Raw genomic sequence first — 7967 nt, 5'->3', positions numbered from 1 at the left:
TAAAGCTATGAAGATAAAAGCTAAGAGAAAGTTGTACTTACGGGTTTTCTTGAGCTTGAACGTACGGACGGGCGGGGACGAACCCGATGGAGCCGGTCTCTTGATGCCGGTCACCGTCGTCGTCATTGGTTCTCCGGAAGTAACAGTCGTAGCCTCCGGAACAGTGGTCTTCTCACCACCGGGGTTCCCCGCCACCTCTTCACTATCTGACTCAGTGTCAGATAGGAGCACTGGATCGGCTGTGGAGGCCGCCTTCTCCTTCCCTTTCCCGCCGGCAGCCCTCTTCTTCCGCACTAACGGAGGACCATCTGCGGATTCCTCAGAAGAAGACAGGATGTCAGGAATTCCAGCAGCGGGTACAGCACTGAGGGGTGGAGGAGAGAATAACGCCTTACCTGGCCGCCGGTGGCTCAGGATCTCGTGGCCCAGCGGATAGACCTCCACAAACCGATCCGCTGTTTGCTCCAGGATGGGCAACTCGTTCTCGTCAAGAGCACGAGTACCCACCCGCACGGGACCGTCAGCTTCCCGCGGGTACAGGAGCGACTCCAAATCGTTCCCCTCTGAAAGAAAAGAAACAGTTAGAAGACAAACTCATATCAGCAAGAAAGACAAGACATACCATAAGGAATAGAATTCAAACCGTATTCGAGAAGGATGGGAAACCGAGACGCCTCCTTCCATACCCGGCTCATCCCCAGCATTACCATCCCAGACTCCGGAAACCGGTAAACCGGAGATTGGACAAGTGATATCTTCGCGAACCATTCCGCCTCCTGGTAGCTGGAAGCGTGAAGGCTCGGAAGCGCTTGCCCCTTCTTAAACTTCATGGCAATGGGGATGGCGCGGGCAGAAATGTAGAAGAACTCCCGCTTCCACGATCGGAGACTGCGCTCGGTCGCGCAAATCTTCAAACCCTTGATCCGGGTTGTCAGGGTGTACCACCCCTGGATGCACCTCCAAGTATAGAAGGTCATCAGGCGGTCCACATAGGGCTCGATGCCCAGAATTCGGCACACCCACTCGAAGTGCCGAATCTTGGCAATCGCCATCGGATGCACCTCGGTCAGGTGCACACCGTGCCTCTCCAGGACACGGTACACAAACTTTGTCAATGGGAACCTAAGGTTCCCATAAACAAAGAATGCAGCATATACCCCGATCTTGCCACTGGGGGCATCGTACACAGTCTGCTGAGGTTCAGGAAACTCAGGCTCAAGAGACTCAAGCATGAATTTCCTGACGACATACTGGTACAGATCGATAGGTAGAGCACACTGGCACTCGCCAGCAGTACTCCTATCGTCAGCTACAGCTTCAGCATCATGAGAAGACATATTGCAGAGGAAGAAAAAACGATTTCGGAGGAATGCTCAACTGAATAAGGGAGTATTCACCAGAAATCGCCTTAGAGATGAAGAGAAGTGAAGGTGTGAATTACAAAGGACCCTCTCCCTCTTTATATAGTGATCGCAATTAATGCGATGAAATTAATGCGGAAGAGAGAGAAAACGAAGGTGCAATAAAACTATGACACGTGGCAAAAAGCAAGCTGGCAACAGCTGTTGACAGGACGCACACCATTAATTTCGCGGCCACGCGCCCGAAAAATCGCGCCCACGCGCCTGAAAAAGCGTCTGGAATGACCATGTACTGTCACGTCGCCATAACTTCCTGCACGCCCTGACACAGTCAGAAGAAACCGTCGCACGACGTTTCAGATGTTTGGACTGTTCCTATCTTTCCACCAACTCTTCGAATTTCAAAAAATTCAAAATTCAAAAAGATTAAAAAGTAAGCGGGAAAATACCCCCTTACCTTGGCAAACAAGTAACCGTAAGACGGCTGCGGGTACAGTGTTAAGGCAAAACCCTTCACATACCTAGCACCCGCAGGGAATTGAAGCCAAGAAAACCTTGGCAAACAAGTAACCGTAAGACGGCTGCGGGTACAGTGTTAAGGCAAAACCCTTCACATACCTAGCACCCGCAGGGAATTGAAGCCAAGAAAACCTTGGCGAACAAGTAACCGTAAGACGGATGCGGGTACAGTGTAGGCAAAACCCTTCACATACCTAGCACCCGCAGGGAATTGAAGCCAAGTATACCTCGGCAACCAAGTAACTATAAGCCGGGTGCGGGTACAGTGTAAAGGCAAAACCCCACATACCTAGCACCCGCAGGGAATTGACGCCAGGAATACCTTGGAAGTAAAGTAACCATAAGACGAGCGCAGGTACAGTGTTAAGGCAAAACCCTTCACATACCTAGCGCTCCGCTGGGAATTGAAACCAAGAAGGATCTTCTGGGCAATGCTTGCGGAAACGGAAATAACATCCCCGCATAGCGGGAACGTCGAGAACTACGTTGTTTGAAGCTCCAGGATGGAATTGGTGGTTTTAACATAATTGATCACTATGTTCAAAACTACCAAAACCTCATGGAGAATCCACACAAGTGGGACTCAACGCTCCTGACTTGCGAGGAGGTTACAGACCTAACCGCATCATACCCAAAGACCAAGCAGGAAACTCGGGAATTTCTGCAAGTGACAAGGACTTCCGCGGGAGGAATCCCCATGGAAAACCTTAAAAAACCCCTTTTCAAAAACCCTTTGCTTAAAGTCCAAAAGTTCACCTCACTTTATTAAACACGCATGAGAAGAACATTGGACTGGGGGGACTTGAAGAGGTAGGTCCCAGCAGAGCCCAGTTGGACCCGCAAGACTCACCTTGAACAGGGACGTCTGCGCAGAAACCAACTGGATCCGCAGGACCAACCATGCTCAGAGACGTGACGTCCTTACGCGCAGTACGCAAGCTGGTCCCGCAGTAAATGCCTCCCGATGGTGAAGGACTCCGCCTGTCCCCGCAGCCTCGGATACAAGCCATCAGGGAAGGCCACCCGCGCAGCAAGGCTACACGCACAAGGCACTTAGCTCTCAATCATTCAGTGTCACCTGAAGGAATGAGCAAAGCCGGGAACAATCCCGCACAAAGGCGGGAGGGGGAATACTCCCGCCCAACTAAGCCAGTCCGTACGATACGAGAAGATCTTCTATACTGTACCTGACGAGGTATGGGCAAAAGATCTGGCCAAAGATACGACAGCTTATTGACAACAGTATGGCGAGCAGCATGCTCCTGTACTGTATGTCACTATTAGCCGCTGCCTACTCACCAACTCCTGTCATACCACGTGCATAGCCGGCAGTTGGTGGAAAAGGAATAGTACACAGCAGGCCTGGTCACTATCAGCCGCTGCCTACCCACCAACTACTAGCAGGGCACGTGCGTAGGACACAGTTGGTAGAACAGGAATACTATTCAGCCGGCCACACCTCCTTGGAAACCTACATTCGGCTATAAATACCCAAAATGGTATGACCATCTCATCTTATCTTATATCATCATATTATACCTGATATCTGCTCTAGTAATCTCTTAATATACATTTATATTTAAAGAGCAATCTAGTCTGATTCTCACGCCGGAGGGTGGTCACAAGGAGGAACCCCCCCCCCCCCCATTCTCAGTGACAAGCTCACGGTGTCTATTTTGCAGGTTATCAGAAGAACCATCTTCTCAGGGTCTAACCCCTCGTGGGAAACATCTATCTAACCCCCAGGTTACCAGTAATCTGCCCGGGGTCCGGTTAGTGTTTCTTCACATAGCCACCCTAGTCCCTGTAGAATTTACGACAATTAATTTGGCATGCAGGAGGCCTCTCGTCAAATTTCACTTGCTAGTCAATTTATCGATTTTCAAATCAATTTAATTATCTGAAATTAATAAAGGACGCCTAGTTTTGAAAATTGATCAATTTTGCGTTCACGAATACTATTACACTATATCAAAGTCAACTTCACCTCTTGCTTCATTAAAAACTGAATTTACGTTATCAATATTATCAATTATTTATCGTTTATCAAGATATGTAAATACATCATTTGATACTATGATATATGTGGGGGGTAAAAAAACGAATCCATATCCGAATAACGAATTCAAATTATTTGAAAGTTTCGAACATCTGAATTTTCGAATTTAGATTTGGACAATGATTTTGAAAATGTTCATATCTCTGAATTTCGGATATTGAAATTCACCATCTAAAATTCAGATATCTGAAACTCGGGTTATTTGAATTTGGACGGGATACGTTACTTATGATTTATGAGATATATTTCCGGTACTTGGTGGTGGTTGCATGCAATAAATAGACGGGTACTAAACTACTAATTAGTGCACTTGTGTTTGATGTTATATGTGCCATCCTTCTATTGTTAAATCAGTAGTCGCGCCTATGATATTTGACTATGTTGTTTGATAACGCTAGCTATAAATAGTACAATGTTGATTGATGAGCGTGACATATATCGCCAAACTCGGAAGACATTGTATTCAACTCATATCTTCGTCAAAACATATCCGTTAGTTTCTTGGTCTCAAATGAATTGATATTTAATTGATGAATTTCAGGCAAAGTGATTGCTATGGTTTTGGAAAAACTAAACCAAAACTGTTGAATCAGTTAGGTTGACTGGACCGGCTAAACTGGCTAACACGATTTTGTTTTGCTAGTTTGTTGGTTTAAGTTTGTTTTGCACGTTGATTCTTCTCGAAACCCGTGTAATTTATAAATCTACAAACAACCCACCACGTCACAAATATAATCATCCCGATCAACTCTTTCTTAGACTACCTGTAGTGGCCTACAAATTGTAGCGAATTTGGGCGAGCACACCGCCCCCCTTGGCGATTTGGGGGCATAAGGTTTTTATCGCCTGGTTTGTGTGTGTGTGGTGTTTGTATATATTATTATTATATATGTGTGTGATATATATATATATATAGGATTGATTTCTTTTAAGAACCACTTTGAGTTTTAAGAACTCGAAAGAACTCAAGGTAACAAATTTTTTTTTCGAATTTTTTTTACACATGTGTAATACGTAAGTGTAAGTGATGTACAAAAAATTACGGTATTTTTTTACACACCGAATCGACTTTTTACACATGTGTAACTAACGTTTAAACTTGTGTAATTATCAAAAATACTTATTCTCTCTCCTGCTTCATTTTTTAATTGAATTTAATCTCAGCCACATATTTCATATCATTTAATTAAATGTGTGGTTCAAAATTGAGTACTTAAAGTTCTTAAAACTCACCATGGTTCTCAAAATAACCCTCCCATATATATATATATATATATATATATATGGGGCTACAACACCATTACACCAAAAATAACAAAAACTCGCTCTTTTATCACGTGGCGTAAAACACCCTATTTATCAATAGGCCCAACCATAACATATAAATGCCAAATTCGATTGGCAACGTACACTTACCTAGACTTGTAAACGAACCGAACAAGCACAGACACTTAAACGAACAATATTTTTGTTCATGTTCATTGGTTTAAAAATGAACATTTTCGTGTTCCTTTATATTCGGTTGTTTAAAATCTAAGCGTACAGTTCACGAACATAACTGAACAAAAGTAAACGAACATAAATGAAAATGAATCTATATGAAAAAACATGAAATAACAAAAACAAACACAATTGAACACACTTAAATGACCAAATATATAAAAACCATTAAGTAGAAGATTCATCCAAATATTATTTAATTATTTTCTATTAACATGTGCATGAACATAAGCGAACATAAATAAAAGCCATAAACGAACACAAACGAACGAAATATGTCTTCATGTTTGTTCGTATAAACATACACAGAAATTTTGTTAGTTTTCGTTTGTTGGTTAAATAAACAAACATTAACGAACTTCTCTTCGAATGGCTTATGAACGGTTCACTGAACGTTCATCTCATAACATGTTCAAAATATTTAAACATTTTTTCTTGGTAGCCTATTCGGCAACACCCTGCCAAGCATGTATATTAATTTTACAAGGAAGCCACTTAAACCGATTTGGAGAAAAGCTTGTAAAAGAAGGCAAAGGTCGGGTGAGAAAAACATGAAAGGCTCGGGAATGCAAGAACAACAGCCAGGTTTCAAGTGTCAACAATACCAGAGATGGAACGACGCTTCACTTTCTATATGACGTTCGTATCAAAAATACTTGAAAAAAAAAACAAATTTCTTTTATTTCCGATAACTTGAACCCGAGTACCCGATTATTGGCATCCCTACCCGTGGCCTACCCTCGGGGGTTGGGAGTGGAGACACGCCACCTCAAAACATAGGAAAGTCAAATCCTTATACAAGTTGTACCTACTTGTACAATATTCCAATGCAGCAGAACAGTGTCCATTTATTGGGAGGCTTACGTCGGAGACATTGCATATACCCAATAAGTGCATGTCATGTGAATACCATAATTTGAGTTCATACCACCAATTATTGTTTCATAAATTGAATTATATTCACATTATAAGTTTGTATCACAACAAAAACATATTCTATAGCTAAAAACATTCTCTGATTATACTTTTGTTTAAGGTAATCGAACTAACCATGCGTCCAATCGGTAAGTTTGAGATCAATACAGTTTCTTTCACGATTTGAAAGTTCAACCGACGACTTAAATCCTGCAACCAATATTGTAAACCTAACCAAACGTGTAACCTTTTTTAATTTATTTTCTTTTTATTAGACATGTATTATATTTAAAACCATATTTATAATTTAAAAACTAACAAAAAAAACAATGATTTTGGGTTTATAGCAAAAACAAATTTATATTTTTGTTTTCAATTTTTTTTTTTGGTTTTACATTGCTATTTAGGCTTTTAGGTACACATGATTAGATTAGATGGAGAAAAGACATGATCCAAAAATGATTGGAACATGTAGAAACCTACATTTTTGGTGTCATAAAGTGATATAAAAAAGAACCTTGTTTATTGTAGTTTGTAGATGAGGTATGCATTGTATCTGTTAAATCTTGCAAATAGCTAATTTTGGCATGCACTAATTCACATGCTATACCAGGCTTTGTTGTTTGACTCTTTGAAAAGCCTACAAATCCGACCAATCAAATGTGACTGATTTGGCCTCAAGACCTAAATTATTAATTAATAACGGGGTTGACAAGTCTGGCTGAGCATGAACGGTTTCACACAACTAACTTAGTCGTGTTTGGGTTAGTGTTAGTGTAACTAATAGTTATTGGAGTTACCTTTGTTTGTGTGAAAATTGTGTATTGTTTGTGTAAGTTGTAACTACATTGTGTGTAATAAATAAGGGGTAATCAAAGAACTTGAACATGCCCATCTTTGTTATTTTGTAGGCCCGGATGTTTTCAGTCCAACGGGCCCATCGTTATGAGACTGGTCAAGGTGGTCAAAACGGGGTCAAAATGTAACATTTATAGTTTTGCTTAATGACGAAGCTTGGCGAATACGCCGGGTTGCCGGGACCCAATACGTATAAAAAAATTCATGAATCAGGGTGTTCGAACTTAAAAGTTTCAAACAAAAAACGGGTAAACTTACACTATGTATAAAAAAATTTCGGACAAAAACACATTAATTTAGACTATTAAGGAAAAAAAGGGGTGGTCGGAGCCACCCAGGACACAATACAAGCTTCATCCTTGGTTTTGCTTTTTCCAATGTAATGTATACAAGTCTCGTGAAGTAAATCACATTTCAATTCAGTTATTATATACATTCGATACGGTTATAAACTTATATTACTTGTTTGGTTATTCAGTATGATCATAATAACCATAGCTATAACCACATCAAAAACCATATATATAATCGAACTACTTTTTTTAATTGGTTCAGTTATTTTGATTATCGTTTGATTTATGTTTTTCTACTCAACGTTAGTTTCAAGCATGTCAGCCCATAAAACTTAGAATTATATGTTAAATATTAAAAATTATAGCACAACGAAACACTCAACTTAATCTTACGACCAGTTTTTTTTATGTTTAAATTATTTAACTTATATTAGTTTTATTTATCTTTTAAGTTGTGTTAGT

This window comes from Bidens hawaiensis, unplaced genomic scaffold (genome assembly GCF_021521415.1).
Source record: "Bidens hawaiensis isolate Kalapana, Puna unplaced genomic scaffold, B.hawaiensis_p1.1 tig00025990_1, whole genome shotgun sequence".
Lineage (NCBI taxonomy): Eukaryota > Viridiplantae > Streptophyta > Magnoliopsida > Asterales > Asteraceae > Bidens > Bidens hawaiensis.
The sequence above is the reverse complement of the archived record's forward strand: the minus strand, read 5'-3'. Positions refer to the sequence as shown.